The 20,497-nt window shown below is 43.1% G+C and overlaps 1 protein-coding gene across 1 annotated transcript in view; it reads left to right on the plus strand.

The window, feature by feature from the left end:
- The window catches only part of LOC120034738 (glycine receptor subunit alpha-3-like), a 62,498-nt gene that overhangs the window by 33,122 nt on the left and 8,879 nt on the right, over positions 1 to 20,497 (plus strand). The gene's annotated exons all lie outside the window — the stretch shown is intronic.

Raw genomic sequence — 20,497 nt, forward strand, 5'->3', positions numbered from 1 at the left:
CCTGATTAAGCTAATCAGGTGAATGTAATTAACTAGAAAGTCGGAGCACCACGAAAGAATGTTTATAGAGCTGTTATCTTCCGAATAAACTCTTAAAGACCTAGTAATCTTTTACATCAATAGCAGTCAATATTTAATCGTCACCTTGTTTAGTCTCATCTGAAAGTTGTAAATTCTTGGTTATCTTCACGAACCCTGGCTAGCAAGTTGAATCAGCAATACAAAATTTGGTTTAATTATTTATTTACTAAATACCTAAATAATCACACATAATGGATCATACATTGATTACAAATTATGTCAAAAAGAAAACGTCCCTGGTGGACGGAACAGATACGAAGGCTGGTTACACAAAGAGAGGGTGTTGGGAGAAGCTATGCTATCGTAAATACAGAATCTTATGCATTCTAAATAACCGCCCATTTGAAAATGGAGAATGCAATAAATATTTACTCTGAGCTGCGCTTCGGTAGATGGGAGGCCGGGTTGTGCAGCATGGATCTCTGGTCCTCTGAAGACTGTCTAGTGGTGAACTGGAGCGTGGTAGAATGGATACTCTGTCCGTCCTCTCCTAGCCCACGTTTAGCGACTGCTGCTAACTCAACGGCTCGGAGGTATCACTTCTGGAGTGAATAAGAGTTCAAAGTTCATACCAAGTTGCCATACTTTTAAGCTCATGCTATATTCTGACTGGTACAGTCAAAATCCATCCTTCCGGGGTGTAGGTCGTCACCTTCAAATTGAAATTCAATGCTAATTTCGTTAGGTTCTTGCTGAGGTTGGCTTAGTTCTGTAGGTGGTCTTTGTCCTTTCAACGTGGGGACCTCAAGTCCATACGTCCTTGGAACAGCTTATTATCTGAACCCTTTTAACATAGGACTGTCGCCCTCATGTCCTCGGAACAGAAAGTTACATTTTCGTCAAGGGCTTTATATAGGAGGGGAGAGAAGGGCGTGTTTCATAGTTTATAACCAATGTCTGTTCACATGGGCAGGGCCACTGAGTTGAGCATAGTTCACTCATGAAAACCCAATTCTCTCATTTGGAAGCTAAAATTACATTTCATCTTTTCACAAATAGTTTCATATTTAAACATTTAAATTGCACAACAATTCCATGTGAAACTATAATGTGTAGACTTTCCAAGATACAGTTTATGTCATCCTATCATTAGTAATAATGTCTCAGATGACAACTGATCTGTCATCATTCTTTCAGTACCAACGCATATTTTTAGCTGGTTGGATTATCGAAATGTTGTTTCTTTCACCCACACCTTTGATGTTCCCAGACTCTCTATGTTTAACAAAGGCTTTTCAAGAGTCCTTCTGTAGAGTCAAGAGAGAGGAAAGGGAGAAAGGTATTTATTGTGGAGTCATAAACCTCACCCACAGGCCAACGTCATGACACTGTGTTCTTGGGGACCTTCAATGCTGCAGACATTTTTTGGTACCCTTCCCCAGATCTGTGCCTCGACACAATCTTGTCTTGGAGCTCTAGGGACAATTCATTCGACCTCATGGCTTGCTTTTCGCGCTGACATGTACTGTCAACTGTGGGACCTTTATATAGACAGGTGTGTGCCTTTCCAAATCATGTCCAATCAATTGAATTTACCACAGGTGGACTCCAATCAAGTTGTAGAAACATCTCAAGGATGATAATGGAAACAGGATGGACCTGAGATCAATTTCAAGTCTCATAGCACAGGGACTGAATACTTATGTAAGTGAGGTATTTCAGTTTTTTTATTTGTAATAAATTTGGAAAAAATGGAATAAACTATTTTGCTTTGTCATTATGGGGTATTGTATGTAGATTGCTGCAGAAATTGTTTTATTTAATACATTTTAGAATGAGGCTGTAACGTACCAAAATGTGAAAAATGTCAAGGGGTCTGAATACTTTCCGAAGACACTGTTGTTACTAAGAGAGAGAGAGGGAGAGCGATACCAGCCTTATTGACTGAATTTCATTGACAGGAGGTCCCAGGTAGGTCGTGCTGAGGTCCCATGATGCAACCAACCGTCTGTCAAACGCATTCCTGTGGGTGCCAATCCACAACCCTCTTCGCTACAGTTGAATCAGGGCTTGAAAAACACCTATTGATTGGACCAGTTGATGGCGATGCACAGAGCACTGCATAACTGATTTAAGGAAAATACCACATACCAGACAACTGATGTTCAGGTTGGGTTTAGAATGGAGGAAATGTGTTGTTTAGGAGAAGGACTATGTTAAATACCATTATCTGAGTGTTAGATCAAACTAAATGCACTTAGATCTGTCTGGTACAGTGACCGTAGCGACCTTGGCAAAAACATACACCACCTACCTCAACTTTTGCAAGGTTTCCTTTGCAAACCATTGAAAAATATTTTGCTATGGCTTGCCCTAGTGAACACAACCCAGACGTCATTCTCCAGAGGCTTTCTTTCCCCCTCACCCATTGATGTCTAAAGTGCCCCCGGTGAGATCAAACCCAGGCAGGATTTGACCAATCTCCCTCAGCGAGAGATCTAATGCTTCAATATTAAATTCTGTGGGGCCAGGCTTCACAAAAGGGTTGGACACACTCCCATAGGGTGCCATGGCCCATAGCCAGTCTGCATTGCTGTGGAACACTATTTATACGATTTGACCGTTTCAGTCCATCGAGCTCCAGCTGAGCTGAGTGCCATTCCAACTGATAGACCGTACCTCCGTCTTCTTTGAGCGCCTGGTCTACACGGTGGTGATTGAGCTACCAGGTGTTGGATCCTATGGTTAGTCTCCTTCCCTTGTCAAGTTCCTAGCAAAAGAGGATTTCATCCACCAGGGATTAACCATCTTCCTGGTTAAATAATGGTTAGATAGGTGGAGTTAAATCTCTCGCTCTCGCGCTCTCTCTCTCTCTGTCTTTCTTACACATCGACATATAATGCTTATACAGTAAGCTAATCCGACTTCTCGCGGTACAATGCTTGTGTCACATCATACAGCCTGTTCTCCGCTGAAACAGTCAGCCCGCTATCCTGTTGCTGCAGGATTATTTTGCTGTGACAATCCTGGTCAAATGAAGATCCAACATCTGTATCTGGAGTAGCATGGGCCCTGAGCTCGCTATGAACCCTGGGTAAAACTCACTGTAGTGGCTAATAAGAAAGTGAAGAGACCGATGTAAAGCAGGTATTTTGAAGAACCTGTAGTGATTGATAGCCTGTGGTTGTTCATCTAGTTGAGTGTACTGATTTATAAGTGGCTCTGAATAAATGTATAGGTTAGATGTGAGGGTGTTTTATATTATTTTCCTCTATGGTTGCAAACGCAGCATACAAAAAGGATTAAACGTACTGCAATTCAATCTAAGGGAATGTTCTCTTCTTTAATGGTATAATGGAGGTTGTGTGTCATCCTGTGATGACGAATCATAACAACCAATGTCACAAATCCCTCAACGTTTGTTTTGGTTTCGGATTTATTCATATTAGGTTTGTTTTGCTTCTGTTTTTGTCCTTCTCTGCTATGAGAGTGGAGCCCTTGGACCCTGCCGTCCCTCCCCCGGCGTCTGTTAATGTTGTAAATTATATCCAGGGTCGAATCATCTCCCTCTCTCTGTCTCATAATCTTTTTAAAAGGATATCTGGCAAGTAAATAGACATAACGGATGGCAGTGGGGTGATATCCTAGATGTCTGCTGAGGCCCTGGAATGCAGTCAGTGATGATTTCCTACTGTTCTAAGAGGTTTTAATTCTAGATCCATGATTACTAGAACTGATATTCCCATTCATGTCGATGTTCTGTGATGAGTGATAATTCTGTTCCTATGGAGTTCAACTCACGTTTGTCGGTTTAACACTATCTGCTGCAGATGGTTGATAATCGGCAGTAGAAACGTGTCGGTCGAGTCAACAGAGACAAAACATTTTATTTTTACCAAGCGAGAGGAGGGGGTGGCGATGTAGTGCTGCAGAAGCCGTATGTGGTGGTTGTGTTTTGATGCCAAGCATTGGAGCCCTGCCATGTTTGTTTGGTTACACTGTGAATGGCTGTAAACAGTTATGGGCAGTATACACTGAGTGTACAAAGTATTAGGAACACCTGCTCTTTCCTTGACAGACTGACCAGGTGAATCCAGGTGAAAGCTATGATCCCTTATTGATGTCACTTGTTAAATCCACTTCAATCAGTGTAGATGAAGGGGAGGAGACAGGTTAAATAATGATATTTTAAGTCTTGAGACAATTGAGACATGGATTGTGTATGCTTATTTTTTATTTAACCTTTATTTGGACAGGGAAGACATTGACACCTAGGTCTCTTTTCCAAATGTGCCCTGTATGAGATATACAGTGGGGCAAAAAAGTATTTAGTCAGCCACCAATTGTGCAAGTTCTCCCACTTAAAAAGATGAGAGAGGCCTGTAATTTTCATCATAGGTACACTTCAACTATGACAGACAAAATGATTTTTAAAAATCCAGAAAATCACATTGTAGGATTTTTTATGATGGTGGAAAATAAGTATTTGGTCACCTACAAACAAGCAAGATTTCTGGCTCTGTAACTTCTTCTTTAAGAGGCTCCTCTGTCCTCCACTCGTTACCTGTATTAATGGCACCTGTTTGAACTTGTTATCAGTATAAAAGACACCTGTCCACAACCTCAAACAGTCACACTCCAAACTCCACTATGGCCAAGACCAAAGAGCTGTCAAAGGACACCAGAAACAAAATTGTAGACCTGCACCAGGCTGGGAAGACTGAATCTGCAATAGGTAAGCAGCTTGGTTTGAAGAAATCAACTGTGGGAAGACATACAAGACCACTGATAATCTCCCTCAATCTGGGGCTCCACGCAAGATCTCACCCCGTGGGGTCAAAATGATCACAAGAACGGTGAGCAAAAATCCCAGAACCACACGGGGGGACCTAGTGAATGACCTGCAGAGAGCTGGGACCAAAGTAACAAAGCATACCATCAGTAACACACTACGCCGCCAGGGACTCAAATCCTGCAGTGCCAGACGTGTCCCCCTGCTTAAGCCAGTACATGTCCAGGCCCGTCTGAATTTTGCTAGAGAGCATTTGGATGATCCAGAAGAAGATTGGGAGAATGTCATATGGTCAGATGAAACCAAAATAGAACTTTTTGGTAAAAACTCAACTCGTCGTGTTTGGAGGACAAAGAATGCTGAGTTGCATCCAAAGAACACCATACCTACTGTGAAGCATGGGGTGGAAACATCATGCTTTGGGGCTGTTTTTCTGCAAAGGGACCAGGACGACTGATCCGTGTAAAGGAAAGAATGAATGGGGCCATGTATCGTGAGATTTTGAGTGAAAACCTCCTTCCATCAGCAAGGGCATTGAAGATGAAACGTGGCTGGGTCTTTCAGCATGACAATGATCCCAAACACACCGCCCGGGCAACGAAGGAGTGGCTTTGTAAGAAGTATTTCAAGGTCCTGGAGTGGCCTAGCCAGTCTCCAGATCTCAACCCCATATAAAATCTTTGGAGGGAGTTGAAAGTCCGTGTTGCCCAGCAACAGCCCCAAAACGTCACTGCTCTAGAGGAGATCTGCATGGAGGAATGGGCCAAAATACCAGCAACAGTGTGTGAAAACCTTGTGAAGACTTACAGAAAACGTTTGACCTCTGTCATTGCCAACAAAGGGTATATAACAAAGTATTGAGATACACTTTTGTTATTGACCAAATACTTATTTTCCACCATAATTTGCAAATAAATTCATTAAAAATCCTTCAATGTGATTTTCTGGAATTTTTTTTCTCATTTTGTCTGTCATAGTTGAAGTGTACCTATGATGAAAATTACAGGCCTCTCTCATCTTTTTAAGTGGGAGAACTTGCACAATTGGTGGCTGACTAAATACTTTTTTGCCCCACTGTATATACAGTAGCAGTCAAAAGTGTAGACACACCTACTCATACTATTTTCTACATTGTAGGGGGGGGGGGGGGGGGGGGGATCCAATTGGTCGCCTCCTGTGGATTTTTTGTTATCTATTGCCAGCAAAATATCCAGGTATTATTTTTCTGTAAATGGCCTAAAAGAAAAGCTTTGACTATAATTTCTATGATTATTCAGCAAGTTTCCCTTATCAGCATCCAAACCAATATAATTGTGAATAGGCTTAGAAGTTATTTCAAAGAGATAGCCCACTTAAATAAAATGGTGATTAAATGCATCAATTATGGCTTTTTTTTCATAATGAGGCCAGTGAATTAATTTGTTGTGGCAGAGAGGAGGAAGTAGAACTCTTCAGGGATTTTACAGTTTTCCAGAATTTTGCCAGGTTATCATTACAATCTGAAAGAGTGGTTACACAATAATCAGAATTTCTGATCATTATGTGTGCCATTCAGAGGATGAATGGGCAAGACAATAGATTTAAGTGCCTTTGAACGGGGTATGGTAGTAGGTGCCAGGCGCACAGGTTTGAGTGTCAAGAACTGCAACGCTGCTGGGTTTTTCACGCACAACAATTTCCCGTGCGTATCAAGCATGGTCCACCACCCAAAGGACATCCAGGCAACTTGACACAACTGTGGGGCGCATTGGAGTCACCACGGGCCTGCATCCCTGTGGAATGCTTTCGACACCTTGTAGAGTCCATGCCCCGACAAATTGAGGCTAAAGGGAGTACAGGGTGGGTGCACACCTCAATATTCGGAAGGTGTTCCTAATGTTTTATACACTCAGTGTATTTGTTTATTTACGCAGAATATGTACAGTTAAGTTTACTGTACATAATTCAACTCCACAGCTGTTTCTGAAGCCGTGGTGCTCAACTTACATCCACAGACATGAAAGTCATTAAATATCAAAGTCCAATCATCCAATAGGGTCTCTCCAAACATACCCTAGTCTCAGTCTGTCATTCTGTGACCCTCAATGAAGTCGAGGCTTTCCTTTCTGCTTGATTGAGATCCATACAGTGTCTCTGTGTGTGTGTGTGTGTGTGTGTGTGTGTGTGTGTGTGTGTGTGTGTGTGTGTGTGTGTGTGTGTGTGTGTGTGTGGTGTGTGTGTGTGTGTGTGTGTGTGTGTGTGTGTGTGTGTGTGTGTGTGTGTGTGTGTGTGTGTGTGTGTGTGTGTGTGTGTGTGTGTGCTCTTTCTGATTTATTGCCATCGATTTAGTGTCCAGGCGGTGTGCAGCATTTTATCCCACAGGAGATCAATATTTCACAATTCACTGGGTCACTCTGGAGAGATGGACACTCTGTCAATCAACTCAGAGGAGATGGCACGGCTGGGGTCACACACACAGACGCGCATGGACGGAGGCACGCACACTCACACAGGCACATACACACACGATAGGGTCGAGCGCACTGCAGTCAGCGTTCGAGCGCTCACACATGCACACACACACACACACACACTGATTTGATTTGGCCCATTGATCTGTGATGGCCTTGTCTGCCATTCTCATGGCCTCATTTACTGTAATAGTACAGTTACTGAAAGAGCTTCTGAAGTGCTGTGGATCTGATTGATGGAAAGATTAGACACAGTCATGCATTATCCTTAATGAGAGACGATGGAGATGAATAACATTGGCTATAGGTCATTTCACTCTCTGTGAAGTTAACTTCCATATTAGCTTCACTCGCCTAGTTAAACTGACTTGCCTAGTTAAATAAAGGTTAAATAAATAATAATTCACTCCGTTAACCTATTGCAAACATGCGTTCTCAGAGCACCAGAATGCAGACTTGCTGTACAGTATACAGCTCATCTTTATATTCTTCTTCAACACCTCTGCGTCAATGTTCTTCTGTTTGCCTGAACCACTCTCCCAGGCCAACCAGAGAGACGTTGTTTCCCGACAGCTTCCATTTAAACTCCAAGGCCAACTTCCTCCATTCTTTCCAGTCATAAAGGATGCTGACTGAGGCAACAGCGGTGCTCTGTCTGGCTCTGGTGAATGCCAGTGTGACATGTGTTTATGAAAAGGGAGACAGAGCGGAGAAAATGTACTCTACTGATGGGTTCAATGTTCCGTGCTTATAGACCACTCTCCATGGGCTAGCATAGCACACCAGTCAGCCTTGTCAATCAAACTGACTGGCCACAGGGTCTCCACGCTGGTGTCATAGGGGCATTGACCCACGCAATTCGAGGGTAGGCATCAAAACCGGCCAAGCCAAGCCCATCAGGATGCAGAATCAGAAGCACTTCCTGTTTATTATTTGGTTTCTTCCTGTGTGTCCTGTTTATGTGTGTGTGACCAGGCAGTGGGGCTACTTATGCTTGGTGACTACAGTACAGCATGTAAGTGTAATTCTCTATGGCAGGGGTTCTTAAACTTTTTCAGCCTGGGACTCGAGCTTAAGAAAATATGCAACTATATGTAAATATTGGTACATTTCATTGTCATTATGCCTTAAAAAAATGCAATATAGACAAAAACAAAAAGCTATGAAATACCCATAAATCTTTTCATGTTTATTTTTTCCCATTAAAAACACCTCTTACATACCTGTCTAGGTTGGAACTGTTGCTGTTAAATACAATAAATAATTGAATTCTGAACTGGAATAAACAGATTGATCACATCACACAGATGTATAACAGAACACACACACAGGCTTTTTGAACGTGCAACCCTAAGTAACAGTACAGATGAATTCAGGCCTACTGTACATCTTACTGTATAAATTATTGTTGATAGAAAGTCTAGGTTGGAACTGCTGCTGTTAAAATACATATATTTTATTCTGAACTGGAATAAACTGATTGATCACATCACACAGATGTAGACCAGAAAACACCTACATACACACAGTCCTAATGAGAGGTGTGCGGCTGGTTGAAGTTTTCAACAAGCATGTCTATTCTGGGCTCAGTTTTTGACAGTGCATCACTGAGATCATGCTCAGCACTGGCACTATTTCTGTACTTGAGAACCCCGACTTACATAGGTATGTGGTGCCAAACTGGATCAGAACATCTACTGCTTTCTCAGTCAGGCAGGAGACCACTTCCTGCTGCAGTTGAGCAACCCAGAACTGTGTGAGCTTTTGCCCCAAAAAGCATCTTGCTTCAATCAGTTCATTCCAGTTCAGAATAAAAAGTATTACTTGTAACAGCAACAGTTCCAACCTAGACTTGTTTTCAACAATAATTTCTACAGTAAAATGTACAGTAAGCCTGAATTATTCATCTTCATCTGTACTGTTTCCTAGGGTTGCACTATCAGTAGCTAGTTAGCTTGCTTTGGCTAACGTTAGCTATTAGCTGTGTAACGTTACAAGGCCAGGGGATTGTTTGAAAGATAAACTCACTACTACTATCTACTACTATGAGAGATAGTACTCCCTTTTTTCTGCTTATCATCACCGGTTATAAAATGACAACAATGCCTTGTTAGTTGACTTACTTTTCCACTTTCGAAGCACTGTTTCCTGAAGCATTCTGCCCTGTTCTGAAATAACTCCCTGGGTTTACCATCATGCTATGGATGTTTGGTCAGGACCTGTCGTTTTATTAATTTGTTCGTTTTGGGAGACTCATTAACTAAGCACTTCCACACACACAAAACACATTGTGGGCGCTCCTCGTTATTCCTCAAAGTTTGTATGAAAGAGACAAAAAGTCATCACTGTATATGTGTTTCATGACGATTGAGCTCAGTCAGAACTTGTGGCTAGCATGAGTCCATTTCATGACAGCGGTGGGTGATGGCGTGTGGGAATAACAAGTCAGTGGCTTGAACCACAGCGCTGCAGCGTGTGGGTCGCGAAATGATTTTCAATAAAACTTCAGAAAAAAGATCCGGTAAACCGCGAACCACAAGGGCATCTCCCTCTACCTCTCCCTAACGCACAGCTGCCAAACTAGAGCAGAGAGCGCACTGAACCGAGAGCGCAGTTGCACTTGGCCAAATCAATTCCAGTAATTAATGAAATAATTATACATTTACGTCGCGACACACCATTAACAGGTACGCAACCAACTTTGGGTCACAACCCATACTTTAAGAAACGCTGCTCTATGGGGCTTACATGCTTGCCTCCCAGCTGCCTGACTGCCTGCACCCCTTGGCTTGTTGTGATTGCACACTTACATATACAGACACACACTTACTATACACAGGGATGCTGGCCCATGTTGTGTCAAGTTGGCTGGATGTCCTTTGGTTGGTGGACCATTCTTTATACACACGGGAAACTGTTGAGCGTGGAAAACCCAGCAGCGTTGCAGTTCTTGACACAAACCGGTGTGCCTGGTACCTACTACCATACTCTGTTCAAAGACACTTAAATCTTTTGGCTTAAAAATGTCTCAATTGTCTCAAGGCTTAAAAATCCTTCTTTAACATGTCTCCTCCCCTTCATCTACAATGATTGAATTGGATTTAACAAGTGACATCAATAAGGGATCATAGCTTTCCCCTGGATTCACCTGGTCAGTCTGTCATGGAAAGAGCAGCTGTTCTTACTGTTTGGTATAGTCAGTGGGGAATAACAATTGATTCCCATTCAAACGTCTATTTTCCCAAACCCTAAGCCTAACCCTAAACCTCACCCCTAACCCTAATTCTAAACCTAACCCTAAAATAGCATTTTTACAAGTGAGGATATGCAAAATGTCCTCACTTCTCTGAATTTTTGTTGGTTTACTATTCTTTTGAGTGCTTTTGGAAACTCACAGTAATAGTAAAATGTGTACATGCGCACGCACACACACACACACACATTAGTACACTGAGGTTGTGTCTACACTCATAGAAGATCAGAGAACAACAAAGAAGGTGGGGGAAAGATAAGCAACCCAACACTTACATGCGACTTCTGCTATCAGAATGTAAAGATCGCATTGAATAGATGGGTCTAGATGGACAAAAGTGGCTTTGTGGTGTGATTGTGTTCAGATCTGACTGACCACTTCAGAAGGTGGTCAGGGATGCATTGTGTACAGATTTCTCCTCAGTCTGGATGCAATCAGGCTACCGAAAGTGCATACAGTGGGCGACATCATCAGCACTCCTCCCATAAGTCTCCAGAAAACGTGTGTTTTGGGACCGAGAGACACCTTTTCATTATAACGTTGGAGGAAATGCTATAGGCTAGAGTTATGCTAACCCGTTTGCAATCCCTTTAGTGTTGCTTGCTAGCTAGACACAGAGGTTAGCTGGCTAGTTTGCTACAGTAGTTAGCTACTGCCATCAGTTGTTGTTGTTGTGTTAAGATCATATTTAGCCTATTCCACTATTTGTAGAATACATACGGGCATTTGAATATAGAGCAGGAAAAGGGAATCCGGACACACCGTGGATACGGTAGACACATTTCAAAGTAGGTGAAGATGCACGACGTGTTTGGAATTCCATGATCAGAATACTAAAGCTGCATGAACTGTCAAGTCTAGACACGGCCTGACACACACACACACACACACACACACACACACACACACACACACACATCTCTACTGCATGCCTCCTCTCCCTCAGAGACCTAGACCAGAAAGAGAAGGAACGGTGGAGCAGAAAGACTCAGAGAAGAGGATGAAAGGAGAGGAAGACATTTGATATTATCAGAACCCAGCAGAGAGTGAGTGAGAGCAGAAGAAGTCGTTTGTGGGTGTTTTGTTGTAGGGCGGCGTCATGAGGTGTAGAGGTTATAGCAGTGGCTCATGGGACTAGAGAAGTGCATTAAGGGCCACGTGGCGTTTGGCCCTGAAAACCCAGCTGGCCATGGAATTTATTCAGAATTATTGCAGTATATTCCTCAAGAGACTACAGAGTCCTAGTGTGAGAAATTAATAACGGTATCTATACGGTACAGATATCAGTGAGGCAGGCCGTGTCCCAAAAGACCCTATTCCCTATGTGTTGCACAACTTCTGACCAGAGCTTGGTAGTGCACTATGTAATGGATAGGGTGCCATTTAGGACACAGTCATAGTTAACCTAGCTAATGGACAATTACATTTTATGTAATAAAATAACATGGGAAATTTTCTCGCTCGTCCGATTCAAAGGGTCAACCATCCCTGAAATGAGCCGAAATCCAGAGACAAAAAATGTACGTTTTCTTTCTGTCCATGTACAATGAAGTCTGTTTTACAAAACTGGTTTAAATAAACAATTCCTCCATTGTCCACCCAAAGGCTTGCACTGACAGCTTGTCACAATTAATGCCTGTGAGTGGCAAGGTGCTGTCAAGATCCAGAACAGACACACACAGATGGACATACACACAGACGGGCACACACCAACCTGGTCTCAGAGCGTTTGTATTATTTTGTAAGAAAATCCGAGACACTCCAATTAGTATGATATGTTACATTTTGTATGGTATGTATTATTTTGTGGATGTACATCACCCATTTCAAATCAAATCAAATTGTATTGGTCACGTACACATGGTTATTGCGAGTGTAGCGAAATGTTTGTGCTTGTAGTTCCGACAGTGCAGCAATATCAACAAGTAATCTAACAATTCCACAACAACTACCTAATACACACAAATCTAAGTAAAGGGATGGAATAAGAATATGTACATATAAATATATGGATGAGCAATGACCGAGCGGTATAGGCAAGATGCAGTAGATGGTATAATATACAGTATATACATATGGGATGAGTAATGCAAGATGTGTAAAAATCATTATTACTATATGTTAGAGTGGGCAATGATTTCAAGTCTGTATGTAGCCAGCAGCCTCTCTGTGTTAGTGCTGGCTGTTTATCAGTCTGATGGCCTTGAGATGGAAGCTATTTTTCAGTCTCTCGGTTGGTAGCGGGGTGAACAGACAGTGGCTCGGGTGGTTGTTGCCCTTGATTATCTTTTTGGCCTTCCTGTGACATCGGGTGCTGTATGTGTCCTGGAGGGCAGGTAGTTTGCCCCCGGTGATGCATTGTGCAGACCGCACCACCCTCTGGAGAGCCCTGCGGTTGTGGGTGGTGCAGTTGCCCTACCAGGTGGTGATACAGCCCAACAGGATGCTCTCAATAGTGCATCTGTAAAGGTTTGTGAGGGTTTTAGGTGACACGCCAAATTTCTTCAGCCTCCTGAGGTTCAAGAGGCGCTGTTGTGCCTTCTTCACCACACTGTCTGTGTGGGTGGACCATTTTAGTTTGTACGTGATGTGTACGCCGAGGAACCTTCTCCACTGCTGTCCCGTCGATGTGGATAGGGGGGTGCTCCCTCTGCTGTTTCCTGAAGTCCACGATCATCTTCTTTGTTTTTTTGATGTTGAGTGAGAGGTTGTTTTCCTGACACCACACTCCGAGTGTCCTCACCTCCTCCATATACAGTAGGCTGTCCCGTCATTGTTGGTGATCAAGCCTACTACTGTTGTGTCGTCTGCAAACTTGATGATCGAGTTAGAGGCGTGTATGGCCATGCAGTCATGGGTGAACAGGGAGTACAGGAGGGAGCTGAGCACGCACCCTTGTGGGGCCCCAGTTTTAAGGATCAGCAAAGCAGAGATGTTGTTTCCTACCTTCACCACCTGGGGGCGGCCTGTCAGGAACTCCAGGACCCAATCGCACGGGGCGGGGTTGAGACCCAGGGCCTCAAGCTTAATGATGAGCTTGGAGGATAATATGGTGTTAAATGCTGAGCTGTAATCAATGAACAGCATTCTTACATAAGTATTCCTCTTGTCCAGATGGGATAGGGCAGTGTGCAGTGTGATGGCGATTGCATCGTCTGTGGACCTATTGCAAATTGCAGTGGGTCTAGGGCAAGGGGGGGCACTTCAATCCGGCCCACGAGACATTTAAAAAAAATGCAGCCCTCCGTTGAATTTCAAAATCCCTATTTTTTTTAGACCAGGGGTGGTCAAAATCCCGAGTTTGACCACCCCTGGTCTAGGGTGACAGGTAAGGTGGAGGTGATATGATCCTTGACTAGTCTCTCAAAGCACTTCATGATGACAGAAGTGAGTGCTACGGGACGATAGTCATTCAGTTCAGTTACCTTTGCCTTCTTGGGTACAGGAACAGCAATTTCGTATTATATGTTCCAAATTTGCAAAACGTACTATATGTTACGATCTGCAAAACCTGCGATATGTTGTGAATTCTGGCTAGCTGGCTAACGTTAGCTAGCTGGCTAATGTTAGTCAGGCTAGGAGTTAGGGGTTAGAGTTAAGGTTAGGGTTAAGTTATGGAGTTGGGTTAGGGGAAGGGGAAGGGTTAAGGTTAGGGGAAGGGTTAGCTAACTTGCTAAGTAGTTGCAAAGTAACTCAAATGCTAAAGTCATCTGTGATGAGATTCGAACTTGTTTCTTTGGGTTGCTAGACATTCGCGTTATACACCCACTCATCCACCCCGATCAACCACCTGACTTTCATTTTTTCCTTAAATAACCATCTGTTTTATGTAACCATACCAAACGTAACATATCATACTAATTTGAGTGTCCCAGGTTTACATTTGCTCTGTTACGTCTAGTCTATGAGACCAGGCTGCACACACAGACAAACACACACACCTCCCCGTCCTCCTCTTCAGTTAGTCTCTAGAAGTGCTGGAGCCTCTGGTCAGGTCACTGCCTCCATACTGACAGCTCTGTCAGCCTGCAGGGCTCAGGAAAGAGTGTGTGTGTGTGTTAGAGGAGGCTGGTGGGAGGAGCTATAGGAGGACAGGCTCATTGTAATAGCTGGAATGGAATATATGGGACGGTATTAAACCTATGGAAACCACATATTTGACTCTGTTCCATTTATCCAATTCCAGCAATTACAATGAGTCCATCCTCCTATAGCTCCTCCCACCAGCCTCCTCTGGTGTGTATGTGTAGTCATACAGAATATGTGCAGTGTCTTTACACCTGTGACGTGTGACGTGTGTGTGTGTGTGTGTGTGTGTGTGTGTGTGTGTGTGTGTGTGTGTGTGTGTGTGTGTGTGTGTGTGTGTGTGTGTGTGTGTGTGTGTGTGTGTGTGTGTGTGTGTGTGTGTGTGTGTGTGTGTGTGTGCGCCTGCCTCTGTGTGTTTGCTGATTGTGGATTCTAACTGCGCTGCTCTCCCGGGGACGGTGCACAAACAGACAGAGACTCCGAGAGCGCTCCCTCTCTGTCTTTCAGGAGGAGAGACAGCCACTGTTCAAATATGTTTTGAAGCCTCCGCGGGGCAAAGAAACAGACAGCTGCAGCAGAGGCCTCACACACCTCCTCTCCTCCTCTCTTCCTCTCCTCCTCTCTCTTTCAAATCTCTATGCTTTGAGACTCACTCTTTTCAAAGAGAGCAGAGTGACTTTGTTCAATGAGCTTCAAGTACATTGCTGTGTGACTGTTAGCAGGGGTGTCATGCCCATAGGGGGCACATGCCCCTCAGATTTGTCCTTTTTAAATAAATACAAAATATACACATAATGTTTTGTAGAATTTTGTTGTTGTTTCTCTGTAATACTACTAGCCACCTAGCAATTTTTAAAAGTTGGTTTCAGCTAAAACAGATGGGTTCCCAATCTCCCAACCTCATGACTAGCTATCAAGAAGCCATTTCAGGCTATCAATCAAATTAGAGTAGCTAGCTTGTCTAACTATCTTAGCTGGCATGCCTGCTGGCACGGTTGTTAGACTTTAGAAAAGCAAGCAGTTACTAAATGTACTGAAGACTTACATTCTTTTCAATATTTTACCCAGATTTTAGCAGAGATGTAGAGAAGCATATTTAGTTAATACATTTTTTAAAAGTAGTCAGGAGGATACAGACAGCTCAAGAGGTATGCTTAGATATCTTTATCTACTTCTCCAGAGTCAGATTAACTCGTAGATATCATGTTTATGTCTTTGAATGCAGTGTTAACGCAATGACGAAGTCTATGGTAACTGCTAGCATGCTAGTAGATACCATAGACGTCCAGGCATTGCGCCAATGCTAGTTAGCATTGGCTCTTAAAACTACCTCTAACTTCCTTCCTACTGGATGCCGAGACATAAAAATGGCATCTATGAGTTCATCTAACTCTGACAAAGCAGATAAAGATATCTAAGCATACCTCTTGAGCTGACTCATTGCCAAAATCCCAAAGTATCCCTTTAAGTATAATGAGTGTGGCTGTAAATTGCAGGAAAATGCTGTTTTCAGGATGTTTTTTTTTGTGCTACATTCACCAACACAGACTGGGAGGCCTTGTCCCCCTCCAGATCACTCACCAGCCATCCAATGTACTTTGTGCCCCCTCAGATGTTTGGGGTGCATGACGCCCTTGTCTGTTAGGCTACAGTAAACTAACACTACAGTAGGGAAGGCATTTCTTCCAAGTTGTGTGGGTCGTTGCATTGTATTGCTCACTAACCCCACTGACTTCATCCTTTCAAAGCAACTATTATAGAGGGATTTATTCTGAAGGGAAATATTGAGGCTGGCGGAATCCTTTGCAATACATTATCTCAAATGTCAGAGGTTTACTTTACGGAAATAATGGCTTCATTTCAGTGCATTGAGTCTATACGTGCATTGGGTTCATATGTTTATTTGACTCCATTGGATATACATACATTTTAGTGAATTGAGAGTATTTGTGTGTTGGGTACATATGTTTACTAGAGTGCATTGGGTGCATGTGCTGTGCTGCTGTCACAGCCTCCTGTGGGGACTAGGGCTGGAATTAAAAATACGAAATAAAATATAGGACAAAACACATCGACAAGAGAAACACCACATAAAGAGAGACGTAAGACAACAGCATACCATGGTAGCAACACAATATGGTAGCACCACAACGTGACAGCAGCCCGGCATGGTAGAAGCACAAGACATGGTACACACATTATTGGGCACAGACAACAGCACAAAGGGCAAGAAGGTAGAGACAACAATACATCACGCCAAGCAGCCACATGTAACGATATTCATCTTCGGATGAAGAGTAGTCATCGGACCAAAGCACAGCGTTGTAATTGTTCATGTTATTTTTATTAAAACAGAACACTAAACAAAATAACAAAGAGAATGAAACGAAACAGTCCTGTCTGGTACAGACACAAAGACAGAAAACAACTACCCACAAAACACAGGTGGGAAAAGGCTACCTAAGTATGTTTCTCAATCAGAGACAACGATAGACAGCTGCCTCTGATTGAGAACCACACCCGGCCAAACACATAGAAACAGACAACATAGAACAAAAACATAGAATGCCCACCCCAACTCACGCCCTGACCAACCAAAATAGAGACATAAAAATGATCTCTAAGGTCAGGGCGTGACACCACAACTATCAGTAAGAGTGTCCATGTATCCTGTCAAATGATTTGTCACATGTGCCGAATACATAAATTATAATGCAAAAGGAATAAAATACACAAGAATGAAGCTATATACAGGGAGGACCAGTACCAAATCAATCTGCAGAGGTATGAGGTATTGGATGCAAGGTAAATGACTAGGCATCAGGATAGATAATAATAATAAGGTATTATAGGTAGATATGTACATGGAGGCAGGATAAAGTGACTAGGCATCAGGATAGATAATAATAAGGTATTAGAGGTAGATATGTACATGGAGGCAGAGTAAAGTGCCTAGGCATCAGGATAGATAATAATAAGGTATTTGAGGTAGATATGTACATGAAGGCAGGGTAAAGTGACTAGGTATCAGGATAGATAATAATAAGGTATTAGAGGTAGATATGTACATGGAGGCAGAGTAAAGTGACTAGGCATCAGGATAGATAATAATAAGGTATTTGAGGTAGATATGTACATGAAGGCAGGGTAAAGTGACTAGGTATCAGGATAGATAATAATAAGGTATTAGAGGTAGATATGTACATGAAGGCAGAGTAAAGTGCCTAGGCATCAGGATAGATAATAATAAGGTATTAGAGGTAGATATGTACATGGAGGCAGGGTAAAGTGCCTAGGCATCAGGATAGATAATAATAAGGTATTAGAGGTAGATATGTACATGGAGGCAGGGTAAAGTGCCTAGGCATCAGGATAGATAATAATAAGGTATTAGAGGTAGATATGTACATGGAGGCAGGGTAAAGTGCCTAGGCATCAGGATAGATAATAATAAGGTATTAGAGGTAGATATGTACATGGAGGCAGGGTAAAGTGCCTAGGCATCAGGATAGATAATAATAAGGTATTAGAGGTAGATATGTACATGGAGGCAGGGTAAAGTGCCTAGGCATCAGGATAGATAATAATAAGGTATTAGAGGTAGATATGTACATGGAGGCAGGGTAAAGTGCCTAGGCATCAGGATAGATAATAATAAGGTATTAGAGGTAGATATGTACATGGAGGCAGGGTAAAGTGCCTAGGCATCAGGATAGATAATAATAAGGTATTAGAGGTAGATATGTACATGGAGGCAGGGTAAAGTGCCTAGGCATCAGGATAGATAATAATACGAGTTTTAAAAAAACAGAGTAGCAGCAGCATATGATGTGTGTGTGTGTGTGTCAGTGTAGTGTGTGTGTGTGTGTGTGTCAGTGAATGTTTATTTACAGTAGTGTGTATGTATATAACTATTTCGCATTCCTATTGCTATTTAGCAGTCTTATGGTTTGAGGGTAGAAGCTGTCTCGGAGCCTGTTGGTCCGAGAGCCGATGCTCCGGTATCGTTTGTCAGAGGTAGCAGAGTGAACAGTCTATGGCTTGGATGGCTAGAGTCTTTGGCAATGTTTCAGTCCTTCCTCTGACGCTGCTTGATACAAAGGTCTTGGATGGCAGGGAGCTCGACCCCAGTGATGTATTGGGCTGTCCGCAACACCCTCGTTAGCGCCATGCGATCGAGGGCGGGGCTATTGCCATACCGAGCGGTGATGCAGCCAGTCAAGAGGCTCTTGATGGAGCAGCTGTATTACTTATAGCCTCCTGAGGTGGAAGAGGTGCTGTCGTGCTTTCTTCACGACTGTGCGTGTGTGTGTGGACCATGTTAAGTCCTAAGGGACGTGGACGCCAAGGAACTTGAAGCTCTTGACCCGCTCCACAAAAACCCTGTTGATGTTGATGGGGGTGTGCTCTCCCCTCTTTCTCCTGTAGTCCACAATTATCTCCTTGGTCTTACTGATGTTGAGGGAGAAGTTGTTGTCCCGGCACCACACTTCTAAGTCTCTGACCTCCTCCCTGTAGGCTGTCTCATTGCCGTCAGTGATCAGGCCTACCACCTCAACAAACTTGATAATGGTATTGGGGGTCAGCGTGGAGTGGTGTTGTTGCCTACCCTCACCACCTGGGGACGGACTGTCAGGAAGTGGAGTGGGTAAGGTATCTGGGATGATGGTGTTGATGTGTGTTATGACCAGCCTTTCAAGCATAATTACAGACTGGGACAAGGAGAGATTGAGACTGTCAATGAAGACACTTGCCAGCTGGTCTTCGCATGCTTTGAGAACACACCCTGGTATTCCATCTGGCCCGGCGGCCTTGCGAGTGTTTACCTGTTTAAAACTTTTATTCACAACGGCCACCAAGAGCGAGATCACACAGTCATCTGGAACAACAGGGGCTTTCACGCAAAACTCAGTGTTGTATTCTTCGAAGCAAGCATAAAAGGGATTTAGCACGTTTGTGAGTTCTGCATCACTGGGCAACTCATAGTTGGGTTTCCCTTTCTAACCTGTTATGATCTGCAAGCCCTGCCACATACGGCTAGCGTCAGAGGCGGTGTAATAGGATTCCACCTTCCTCCTATATTGTCCTTTCTCATGACTCGTCAGAGCTCGTAGCGGGCTTTCTTGTCTGGGCCATGTCCGTGTCCCGTTCTTTGTAAGCCGTAGCTCTAGCCTTTAGCCCAGCATTGATATTACCTGTAATCCCTGTTATTTTGGTTAGGACACCTTCTTATAGTCACTGGTCACCATAGCAGCACCCACCCGTAGCAGGCGCTCCAGCAGGTATATTTCCCTGGTCACCCCCAAAGCCAATTCCTCCTTTGGCCGCCTTTCCTTCCAGTTCTCTGCTGCCAATGACTGGAACGAATTGCAAAAATTACTGAAGCTGGAGACTCATATCTCCCTCACTAACTTTAAGCACCAGCTGTCAGATCAGCTCACAGATCCCTGCACCTCTACAGAGCCCATCTGTAAATAGCCCATCCAACTACCTCATCCCCATACTGTTATTTATTTATTTATTTTTTGCTCCTTTGCACCCCAGTATCTCTACTTGTACACTCATCTTCTGCACATCTATCACTCCAGTGTTTAATTGCTAAATTGTAATTATTTCGCCACTATGGCCTATTTATTGCCTTACCTCCCTTATCTTATCTCATTTGCACACACTGTATACCCTTATCTTATCTAATTTGCACACACTGTATATAGACTTTTTCTATTGTGTTATTGGCTGTATGATTGTTTATTCCATGTGTAACTCTGTGTTGTTGTTTGTGTCGCACTGCTTTGCTTTATCTTGGCCAGGTCGCAGTTGTTAATGAGAACATGTTCTCAACTAGCCTACCTGGTTAAATAAAGGTTAAATAAAATAAAAAAATAAAAAAACTGTAGGGACGTCGTCTATGCACTTATTGATTAAAACCGTGACTGATGTGGTAACCTCCTCAAT

This window comes from Salvelinus namaycush, chromosome 42 (assembly GCF_016432855.1).
Source record: "Salvelinus namaycush isolate Seneca chromosome 42, SaNama_1.0, whole genome shotgun sequence".
Taxonomy (NCBI): Eukaryota; Metazoa; Chordata; class Actinopteri; order Salmoniformes; family Salmonidae; genus Salvelinus; species Salvelinus namaycush.